The sequence below is a fragment of the Malania oleifera genome, chromosome 1, assembly GCF_029873635.1.
Source record: "Malania oleifera isolate guangnan ecotype guangnan chromosome 1, ASM2987363v1, whole genome shotgun sequence".
Classification (NCBI taxonomy): domain Eukaryota; kingdom Viridiplantae; phylum Streptophyta; class Magnoliopsida; order Santalales; family Ximeniaceae; genus Malania; species Malania oleifera.
Genome location: NC_080417.1, coordinates 47,239,955 through 47,252,248, shown reverse-complemented (window position 1 = coordinate 47,252,248; position 12,294 = coordinate 47,239,955). Strand labels below are relative to the sequence as shown.

The 12,294-nt window shown below is 34.8% G+C and overlaps 1 pseudogene; it reads left to right on the top strand.

Annotated features, from left to right (window-relative positions):
- The first annotated feature begins 10,819 nt into the window (after window positions 1–10,819).
- LOC131160723 (cyclin-A3-4-like) lies at window positions 10,820–12,089 on the top strand (annotated as a pseudogene).
- Window positions 12,090–12,294: the final 205 nt, after the last annotated feature.

The window sequence follows — 12,294 nt, the reverse complement described above, 5'->3', positions numbered from 1 at the left end:
GACCTCCCGGTCGACTGACCAGATTTGTACTCCAACTACCTGGTCGACCGAGGGGTCTTGGGAAAATTCCCAATGGCCTGGTCGGCCGAGCCCTATAGTTCAAAAAGGCACCGGTCGACCGAACCTCAGAAATTTGGCAAATCGCCCTCTCCGGTCGACCGAGCCACTCAGTTCAAAATTGCCCTGGTCGATCGAGCTACTTGAGTCCTGGTCGACCGAACCAGTTTTGGTCGACCGGACATCTCGGGTTGGTCCAATTTTTACCGTGGTTAATATTTTTCTAAACAGGGTTAAAATGCCTTAAACGTCATTAAACTTTTCTAAAAATACCCTATAGGTCCCCAACGGTCATATTTCCTTCCATGGCTATATATATGTGTTCATTTGCAAAAATTAAAAGAGACTAGCCACCTTGATTAGGGAAGAATTCTCTGAAAAATAAAAACCCTATACTACTCATTTTATTACTCAAACCACTCATACTTGCCTTCTAGCATTGCCTACATATTTTGTAAGTTGATTGAGTGTTTTGTCTAATAGGTTGCTCTCCCATTCATATTTGATTGATTTATTTTCATTGAGAGTTAAACCTAAGTATTCTTAGGAGACTTTGCTCATAAGTCTATCCTAAGAAGACTTTGATAGATCTTCTAAGATTTGCACCTTCATTGCAACATCTTAAGAAGATTGTATTTGTTTTTGGTTGCAAAACATTTTCAAAATACATTCAAATATCTAGTGTGCCTTGTCTTGATAAATCTTTAAAGAGATATTTGTTTGTGTGAGAAAAATCTTTGTTGCAATATTCATTGATTTATATCCATAGTTGAAGACAAAGATTAAACTCTTTTTGCAAACCAAACTTATACATTGCTAGAGCTTCATATACATATATATATTAAGAAAACTTGTTGATTGAAATATATGAAATTTGGATAATATCTTTGTTTGAGCACTTAGATTGAATATCCTGTGATACAAAGATAATTTATGTTTGCACTCTCACGCACTCATTACAACGATAGTAAATCTATTTGAGAGTTGACATCTTAGATCACATTGAGCTTACATATTGAATCATACTGTGGTGTTTGTTATTGCGTGCATCCGGGTACATATCTGCTTTACACGAAAGCACAATCACTGTACCATTTGATTGTAATACACTTTGGTTGTATTTCCAGGCACGGGCCTGAAGAGGGAGACTAGCCCTGGAATAGTCCCGGATTGGCTTAGACCCGATTAGGAAAGCTAGGTGCGTCGTCCTGTTAAGGAGTGTAGGTTGAGGTCAGCCCCGCTAATTGACCTGGTTAAGGTTGAGGTCAGCCTTGTGTTAATTTGACATGGTTGTAAACGGTGCCGCTCCGCCCTTAAGTGAGCTATTAGTGGAATCCTCTAGCTTGCGAGCTTGAGGCGGGGACGTAGGCACTGTTGGCCGAACCTTGATAAAATCTCGTGTGTTTATTTACATTTCTGCACTTTACATTTACCGCACGCGTATGTTATAATGTGAATGATGCGCTTAACTTAAATTTCCACATATCTTTTATATCTGCGCATGTGGAATTATATAGACCAACCCTAGGTTGTTTTATACGAGCATTTTATTTAACTTAGGTGATAAATTTGAAAATTCCAATTCACCCCCCCTCTTGAGAATACACCAATTCTAACAGTTTGTTTGATTTACCAATCCCACAAGAACTTAGTTCTTTTAATCCACAACACTATTACTTAACCAAACAAGTAATCAATTTAATCAATTAAACCAACCAGTCAAGCACAATATTCAAACCAAACAACCAATTGATTTGCCATGTACAAGTTAACTGCAGCACTATTTAGATTGATGAAAATTTTGCAAGATTCAGCACTCTTTGAAATATAATCACATTCCAATCAATATTAAACTTTAAACCATTCAACCACAATACATTAGATTCAACTTTCAGCTTTTACTGTCAGCCTTGTACATAAATTTGAATCAAGCCCTGTAGTAATGGATTTGCTTCTTTAATATGATGTGTAATATAAAATCCAACACTCTTTCCAAATCCATAATTCAAATAAACTCTTAGTTAATTTTATCTTTGGGATGTTAACCAAGTAACGTACTCCCATATGATTTCCGCAAAAAATTGTTTAACTAATGTACTCCCTTTCGGTTTCCGCAACCCAAATCAAAATTAAACCTTAAGTTTATTTAAATTTCAAATCACGTAGTTTGTATGATTTTGATATTTAAAACATCCAGGCAATTGTATATGCACTGAAAATGAAAAGAGTAAGGAAAGAGAGAGTGAGACCAGGATTTTTACACGGTTCGACTTATACCAAGCCTACGTCCTCGCCTTTGGCAAACTACCAAAGGATTTACCAAATTTGTTCCTTTAACGAGCAGAACAATACCTTTACACACTCCTTCAGTAGGCTAGAGCCCGCCTCTCCAAACGACATCCCTTTGTTTGGTCACTCCTTAATTAGGATAGAGCCCACCTCTCTAAGCAATATCCCCTTGCTTAGCCTACGATCCAAACAATCCTTGAAATCGTCAATCTATAATACATAAATCAAATAGACGTGTGCAAATAATGCTCACACAAAGAGCTGATTAGTACAATTTAGAAACTAATATACTTCAATTCAAAATACCAATATAATGAAGTAAGAAGCTCAATGTAAATATCATCGGTTTACTTCTCTTTGATGAGGATCAAGAACTTAAATCATATGCTTCAGAGAAGATGTAAAACCTCAGAGATTTCTCAAGAATTTCGCAGCAATTTAGAGCTTTAAAACAGATAGCAAAAAGGCTTCGAGTGAAAGCAATTTTGAAAGAATGTTCAATGCTTGGTGTATATGTGAAGATCATAAACCACGTATTTATAGGTTCGCAAAACATTCACATTCATGCTGCCCAAGTTTACTTGGAGTGCCCTCCAAGTTTCTAAAACGATTGGGGCGCAAGTCAATTAGATTTGATAAATAGAAGTTTAAAAAATCTGCCCATTGTCATACTTTGTTTGCCTAAAGTGCAACCTAAGTTGCATGAAGAGGGATCAAGAGCCTGAAGATACTAGGTCAGGCGCTTGAAGATACACTGCCTGTTCTAATTTTTATTCAGCAAATTCCTCGGTCACGTGAAGTGACTTCAGGAACCTGAAGATGTCTTTCTCTGATTTTTCTTTCCTTTTTCAAAAATATTTGACTTCCTTGCTCTCTTGCTTTCGAAAAATATTTTCTAGGAATTTAAAATAAATTCTCTAAGTCCATATTATTCCCCTAAAGAGCTTCTTTTCATTCACAATGATATTTTTGGCTTTGAAGTACTTACATGAAGATTTCCTAATAATTTAAACGTCTTGTTCTTTGGAAAGTTCATGGTTATCTTTGAGCTTTGAGTTTATTCCATCTTCAGCTGTCTTTGAGCTTCCCTTTTTGATCACTTCATGACACATCATGTACTTTTAAGCTTGTTGGTGATCTTCCGAAGCTTTGTTGGTTTTGGCTGTTTAAGTTTCTTGAAAAATATCATTACTTGAACACACAATGATATTAAAAACCTCTTATTTGTTACCATCAAAACAGGAGGTGAAAGCCTTCTTAGGCTAACAATCTCCCCCTTTTTTATGATGACAAATAAGGAGCAAAAAATTAGAAACACTTGTAAAACGTTCCCCCTTACAATATGCATAGATTGAAGTAATGTTAAAGTAAGCCAAAACTAATGTTAATGTAATCCGAAATTCCACAAGGTTTTTGCAAAGCTCATATATATAGTCAAGTCAACATTCAGCTTTATATTTCTTTTTGCAAAGCTCATATATTCAGTTCAGCATTACATTTATATTGCATTTTCATCATTCAACTAGCATTTTTCCAAATCATTCAGCTGGTCAATAGTCAGCTTAAATATTCAATTCAACTCAAATATTCAGCATATTTTTTTCTCTCTAAATCATCTCCCCCCCTTTGTCATTGTGCAAAAAGGATACAAATTTTAATACAAAGAGCAAAGTAGCATAAGATATGCATAAAAAAGTCATAAGTGGTACAAACCAAAACACATCACCAAGATGTGACCTACATCAGTACAATACATCACAAAAAAAAAAAAAAAAACTGTTTAAGTTTACATTTTAAAGCTAACAAAACTTAATCATCATCTTTTTCAGCACCATCAGTAGCTTCATCGTTTTCTTCCTGTTCTTCTTCATCTTCATTCTCATGATCATCATCATCTTCTTCCTCTTCTTATTCACCTTCATTCTCATCATCACCATCACCTTCAGTTTTCTTATTACCGGCATCAGCTTCTTCTTCTTCATTTCCTTCTTTGTCTTCTTCAGATGCTTCAGCCAATGAATCTTTGCTACGGGGTATGGAGCTAGTGTCTATATGATCACCATGTGAGGAACCACCTTGTATTTGCTCAATGCGCGTAAGATGCTGATCTAAGGAAGAGTAGTTATCCTGCAGAGATTTAAGACCATCACGCATATCTCGGCTGAAGGAAGTGAATTCATTTTAGAATGGTATGAACCACGAAGGAGCTTCAGTTGCTGACCCTTGTGACTGAGCCTGAGATGGAGGAGGAGGCGCAAGAGCCACTTTTCGTTGTCTACCTCCTTTTAATAACCACTCCTGATTTTTTTTTCATATCCCATTTGTTTGAGGGTTGTGGATGTAAAAAGGTCATATCTAGTCCTTTTGATGAAAAAATCTGATGAAGATGTGATATTCTGATTCGCAAAGATCAAATTAAGAGCTCCCTCGTATGGAAAAGTGAGTTGTGTTGTATCTATCTTTGCCCACATCCATTTCATAATAAGACTAGCCAAATCAAGCTTCTTCCCTTTTAACAAACACCACAATACAAAGTAGTCTATATATGAGAGATGGTCATATGACTCGGCATGTGGTAGAATGTTATTGGTGATGATCTTTAGAAGAATATGGGCTTTCAAGTTTAGTTGCTTATAGAGTGGCGAATGTCCAAAATAGGTAGGTTCATTCTTCATGATTAGTGGTAAAAATTATTTCAAAGTAAACTCTTGTTGAAGTATCCAAGATTGGGTAAATACAGGGCATTCAAACTCTCCCGAAGTAATGTGGAGAATGGGAGCTAACATTTGAGGAGTAAGAACTATTTTCCTACCCTTAACTTCAGTTGATAAGCTATTCTCTCCTTGAATCATGTTAGCATAAAATATCTTGACAAGATTTGGAAAAAGTCCTTTAGCTTGGTATACAATAAAGTTTTTCCATCCAATGGTTTGGAATATCAGTAGGATATCCGAATATCAGTGTTGAAGAATTGGACATCAAGAACCTTACCAAATATAGGATATGTAGACCGAAGATGGATTCGATATACTTGCTTTGCATGAGGAGTTACCAACCATTCTTCAATGTTGGTATCATCTCTTCCTGAAGATGAACCACGATGTGCTATCTATTTTTTTCGTGGCATGGTAAGGATTGAGAGCAAGCCAATGGCGTCTTTCTAACCCTAGAATAGGCAGGATCGTGCTAATGGATTATGATTCAAAGGTTTTCTAGCAAGATATTGAAGAGAGTCTAATGTTGAAGCTTTGGGTGAGTGGTATGCCAGAGTTCAGGAGCCTGAAGTTTAAGAAAAAATAGGGTTTTGTGCGATAAATATTAAGGGGATTTGCGACTTTAGGCGCCTAAAGAATAAGTACAGGTGCCTAAGGATTTTTCTAGGATAAAATTCAACAGGCAGTAGTTGTTCAGTCGCCTCAGGGCTGGAGCTTAGGTGCTTGAAATACATGTAGGAGCCTGAATGTTTCAATTCAGTCAACTAAAGTTCTATAATTTCTGAAATTTCCTTATTTCCTCGTTTTGAACCTTTCTAACTTACTTCCCTTATTGTATGATGGCTCAAGTTTCTCCTTTTATACCTAAGCACTTATGTAATAAGATTTTAGATTTTCTTTTTGTTTCATTTAACCTTCATGTATCCTGCTACTTTTTATTTTATATTTGTTTGAAGTTATTATTTCATTTTTGGTACCCATATTTTCTTGGGTCCTGTAGATCTCATAAGGGAAGTTTCTTTTACTCTCCATATTTGTTTTGTTTTCACACCTTTCCTCTTAAATGGACATTCAAACTTTATATGTCCATTTTTCTTACATGGATAGCATATAGTGTTGGTGTAGGCATTAAAGGATGTGCTAGTATAATTTTTGGATTCTTTTGAAAAATAACCCATATAAAGATTCGTTTTACTTATATTTTCAATTACATCAAAACCAATGCCTTCTTTGTTTAGAGACATTCTTTGTGAGCCTATCATTTTGTCAAACTTTGTTTTTCCTTTCGTAAAGTTATAAATGATCTTTTCTTTATCGTTAATCTGATTTTTGAGATCATTTAACTCTATCTCTTTCTTATTATCAACCTTCTTTTGTGATTTCTCTAACTCTGGAGATAATTTTCTTATTTTATCCTCTAATTCAGGAATATATATATATCTTTCAAATATACCATAGAGGATAGGGGTCGAAGGTCTTCTATAACTTTTTCATTCTTGCTTTTTAATTCTTTGATTTCAAATCTTTTTCTTTTTCAACAAGATTTTTGGATTCTAACTCCTTTGTCATAGCTTCATTTTTACTTTCCATTTTCTTTATTCTTGAATCCTTTTCTCTTTCAGCAGTTTTAAGGGATTTTAACTCTTTCATCATTCCTTCATTCTTATTTTTCAATGATGTGTTTTGTTTAGTTACTTGAATTAGCATCTTATGAACTTTGAATAAATCATTTTGTAGTTCATTATAAGATGACATACACTCATCATTGGATTCATTTGATGAATCACTACAAGAATCATTTAAAGATTTAGATGAGGAGCTTTCCTCATCATCCCAAGCCATAAAATAGGTATAAGCAACCTCTTGGTCACTTTCTGAACTACTTGTACTATCCCAAGTAGTGGCTTTCATGGCCTTTTTCTTTTTCTTCTTAGACTCTTTCTTAAGTAGTGGACATTCAGGTTTTATATGTCCAACTTTGTTGCTTATAACATGTTGGAGTTTTATTCTTTCATTTCTTGCTAACATCTTCTTCATCTAATTCAGAGTTTTGATTTCTTATTTTGAATTTATTTTTGCTTCTTAGTATCCTTACTAGCTTTTTAGATATAAAGGCTACTTCATATTCATCCATCTTTTCTTCACTACTAGAGTTTTCTTTTGAGGCTTTAAAGGCTATTGATTCTTGGGCTTTGGTTTTTCCACTCCTTCCATTCATTGCCATTTTGTATGTGAGAATACAACAGTATTTTCACAATACAAACAGGGGACAGTGATTATGCTTCTCAATCAAATAGATATGTACCAAATGTAATCAATCAACCACACATCAACAATATAGGAAATTATAAGCTCTGTGATATGATTTTTGTGCAAGCAACACTCAATTAGATATAATCACAAATATGCTCAAGAGTGTTCCAACAAGCTATTTCTTTGAAACTAGATATATCAAATCTTAATGCTATATTAGGGTTTCAAAGATGCTAATCAAATATTCAAATCAACTCAAAAAATATTTTCCTCAATGAAATAGGCTCAGGAGTTGTTTGAAAAATAATATAGTATGTAAAATATTTGAAAACAAAAACTATAGTTGTAAGAATCTTGCAATAACAATGCAAAGACCCACAAGCTGACGGGTTTTTCCCAATATTAGATTTACTAAATAAAATCTGTGGGATAACTCTTTACTTAACTCTCAAAAATTAACAAACAATCAAGCACAATGTTGAGTGTATTAAGCAATCAATAGTATAGCTATAACACACTAAGAATTCTCACAAAGTTAGGAAGAATCAAAGGAATGGATGTGTGAGAGTCTTTTGAGTAGCATGGGCTAAAATGAGCTTTTGAGTTTGAGAGGATTTTTGCACTAATGATTTTCTTAATCTCTTACTAATCCACACAAATGGGGCCCTATATATAGAAGTTGGGCAAATTATGATCGTTGGGGACATAGGGGTCTTTATTAAAATTGTTTTAAAAAATTAGGAAAATTAATCCCATTTAATTATTTTTAACCCCAGTAAGAATAAACAACCCGAGAGTTTTCGGGTGGCTGAACCAAGTTTGGTCGCCCGAATAGACTTAGTAGAAAAAGTCTCTTTTGGACATTTGGGTGCCCGAGTGCATGTTCGGTTGGCTGAACCAAGGTGAAAATCATTTTGTCCGCATTTCGGTTGCCCAGTCTCAAGTTCGGTTTACCGAACGCACGTATTCGGTCACGTATTCAGTTGACCGAGGATGATACATTCATATTTGGTTCGGTCGCCCAAAACCAAGTCAACCCATTGACTTCTCAGCTGTTCAGGTGCCCGAAGTGTTTTGAACACAATGGGTTCAGTTGCCCAACCTCTCACAGATTTGCTTATTTTGTCTAACTCATTTCAATTCTTTCCCCTGATAATGTAAGTGAATATGGGGACTATTTTGTGCATTTTTGTAGGGACCTAAGGTCATTCTAGAGTCATTTTGAAATGGTCCCAAAAGTCCAGCGTGGGTCGACCAAAGGTCAACCGAAGGGTGCCTTAAGGTCATTCGGTCCTTATGGTTAAGCTAGGGTCATATTGAGCTTACAATTACCTACATGCATGACATGTAAAGATTATTACGGACTGATATAAATTATTACAGACCAATATAAAAATGAATGCAAATACAATAGAAAATGGTTATTCATTCTTTTGATTCTTCGGACACCATAAATGAACCTTGATCTTAATAGTCCATATGCCTTGCTTAAATTCCTACCAACAGTGCATGTTAAGGATATACCTATTCAAGAAGCTCGGTACACAGGTGAGAAACATTGATTTTATCATAATCAAAACAAGATCAAACTCATTGAGTCAACAGTCTGGGTTGAGCTTGAAAAGAAGTATGGAGAGACCCAGGAAAAGGAGACCACCACTTTGGAAGTGTCAAACTTAAATGATCCGGAAGTGGTAAATCACAGGGTTAGTGCATTAACAGAACATGAGGTATATGATTCTTTCTTTAGCTCGATTGATGATTTATGTTACTACCAATAAATTGGTTTTTGATGACGAAATTATTAGTGAAGGATTCAAATTTCTTAAAAATAGTAGGGTATTAGTGATGGTTTTAGTAACCGTTACTAATATGACATTATTAGTGATGAAATTGATTTCGTCACTAATAGTTTCGTCACTAAAAGTCAAAAAGTATCTCGCGAAAATATTTTTTAAGCATAATTTATCCTAGAAAAATATTAGCGATGATTTCTGTGGTATTAGTGACAAATTAAATCTGTCACTAAAAGATAGCCATTAGTGACGATTAAATAACTGTCACTACTATTATTTTTCAAAAAAAAAAAAAAAATTAGTTCAGAGTATTAGTGACGAACTTGTAAATTTATCACTATTGGTCCCTTATTAGTGATGAATTTGAGAACCATCATTAATACTTCCCTTTCTTAAAAAAGAAAAAAAAATTTAGAGTATTAGTGATGAATTTACAAATTCGTCACTATTGGTCACTTATTAGTGACGGATTTGAGAACCGTCACTAATACTTCCTTTTTTTTTTAAATAAATAAAAAATTTTAGTTCAGAGTATTAGTGACAAATTTATAAATTTGTCACTATTAATCTCTTATTAGTGACGGATTTGAGAACCATCACTAATACTTCCATTTTTTAAAATAAATGAATAAAATTTAGTTTAGAGTATTAGGGACAAATTTGTAAATTCGTCACTATTTGTCCCATGTTAATGACGGATTTGAGAACCGTCACTAATTCTTCCTTTTTTTAAATAAAATAAAAAAATTTTAGTTCAGAGTATTACTGACGAATTTCTAAATTCGTCACTATTGGCCCATTATTAGTGACAGATTTGAGAACCGTGACTAATTCTTCCATTTTTAAAGTAAATAAAAAAAATTTAGTTCAAAATATTAGACACGAATTTGTAAAATTGTCACTATTGGTCCCTTATAAGTGACTGATTTGAGAACCGTCACTAATCTTCCCTTTTTAAATAAAATAAAAAAAATTTTAGTTCAAAGTATTAGTGACGAATTTCTAAATTCGTCACTATTGGCTCATTATTAGTGACGGATTTGAGAACCATCACTAATACTTCCCTTTTTTTAAATAAAATAAAAAATTTTTAGTTTAGAGTATTAGTGATGAATTTCTAAATTCGTCACTATTGGTCCATTATTAGTGACAAATTTGAGAACTATCACCAATATCATTTTTCAAATAAAATAAAAAAAAAATTTATTCTAGAGTATTATTGACAAATTTCTAAATTCGTCACTATTGGCTCGTTATTAGTGATAGATTTGAAAATCGTCATTAATACTTTCCTTTTTTTAAATAAAATAAAAAATTTTTTGTTCAAAATATTAGTGATGAATTTCTAAATTCGCCATTATTGGCCCATTATTAGGGACAAATTTGAGAACCGTTACTAATGCTTCATTTTTTTTTTTTTTAAATATTTGCTAAGTGCACACCGCGTATATTTTTGACAAAAACAAAAATGGCAGCATGTTTCCTCTCTTCCCTCTCTCTCTCTCTCTCTCTCTCTCTCTCTCTCTCTCTCTCTCTCTCTCTCTCTCTCTCTCTCTCTCTCTCTCTCTCCACGTTTTACCTCTACTACAAAGCCACCCACTTCACCCTCAACTCTCCTCTGTCCTCTACTCCCCTCTCTATCTATTTCCAGCTTCGATAGTACCTTAATCCCAAATGTAAGAGGTAGGGAGTGGTGAGGGTGCATTGAAAATGACGGACCAGGAAAAGTGTATACATATCACTCGTGCAGAGAAGAAAAAGGCGGCAGCCGCCATGGTCCAAGCGCCGCCCACCAAGAAAAGGGTGGTGTTGGGCGAGCTCCCCAACTTGCCCAACGTGGGTTCGGTTCCTAATCTAGGCGATGGATCAGAGAAGCCCAATTGTAGAGCAAAGAGGAAGGTTAAGAGAGCGTTGGCGCAGCACGCAGAGCCATCGCAAAAAGTTAATGCAGAACTGGACGATCCATAGACGTGCAGTTCTTACGCTTCAGACATCTACAACTATCTTCACGACATGGAGGTAAGTGGGTGTCTCTCTGTTGTGATGTTTTGAGATCTAAGAGATGGATTACTGTTGTTATTGCTTAATTCTCGTCCATTTCTAGGGTTATTTTTTGGGATTGATTTGATAATGGGAATCAGAGTTGGGATTTAGGGTTCAGGGTTTGGTGTTTGGTTTGTTGAAGCTATTTGTGATGTGGGTTTTTATTCAGATGGAATCAAAGAGAAGGCCATTGACGAATTAACTTGAGAAGGTTTAGAAAGACGTGACTGCTAATATGAGAGGGGTATTGGTGGATTGGCTGGTGGAAGTTGTAGAGGAGTACAAACTTGTTGCAGACACCCTTTATCTCTCCATTTCCTATAATGATAGATTCCTATCATTGAATCCTCTCAATAGGCAAAAGCTACACCTGTTGGGCGTTTCCTCCATGCTTATTGCCTCGTAAGCACCATAAAGTCTTCAGCTTGGTGGGTTCTAAAGATTTATCCTTTCAATCTAGTTTTGGTTCTTATGTGTGGCTCTTTATTTCTGTTGTGATTTATAGGAAGTATGAAGAGATTAGCCCTCCGCACGTTGATGAATTTTGCTACATAACAAATAACACTTGCACTAAGGAACAGGTGATTTTACTTTTCTTGGAAGCATTTTATAATTTCTTTTACTTTTTTTTTTCTTTTAAATGCCATAGATTTAACTCTTCATTATGGTTACCATAATGGCTTACTGGTAAGTTATGTATTGAATTTGAAGGTTGTTAAGATGGAAGCCGATATCCTCAAGTCCTTGAAATTTGAAATGGGCAATCCTACTGTAAAGATGTTTCTCAGGTAATAACACTTCCCCGTAAGTTTGAAGCATTTCTACTCATAGTTAAACCTTGTTTGAATATTTCAGTAGTTTGATTTTTCATTTGCCCCTCTTTTTTGGTTGTAGAAGGTTCACTAGAGTCACTTTTGAGAATGACAAGGTAAGCTAACCCCCTACTCTGTTTTATTTCTTTGGCTTTGTTTTCTTAACAATACTTTTTACAATATTCATACTAAACTTGTTTTGTAAAGGAGGGGCAAAAATTAGCTTGGCGCAATTCTCTTTTCCTAGTATAGCTGCGCATCAATGAGTTCCTTAAATAGCCATTTTTGTTGCCATTTTCTTCAATGAGTTGGGAGCTCATTAAGATTTTC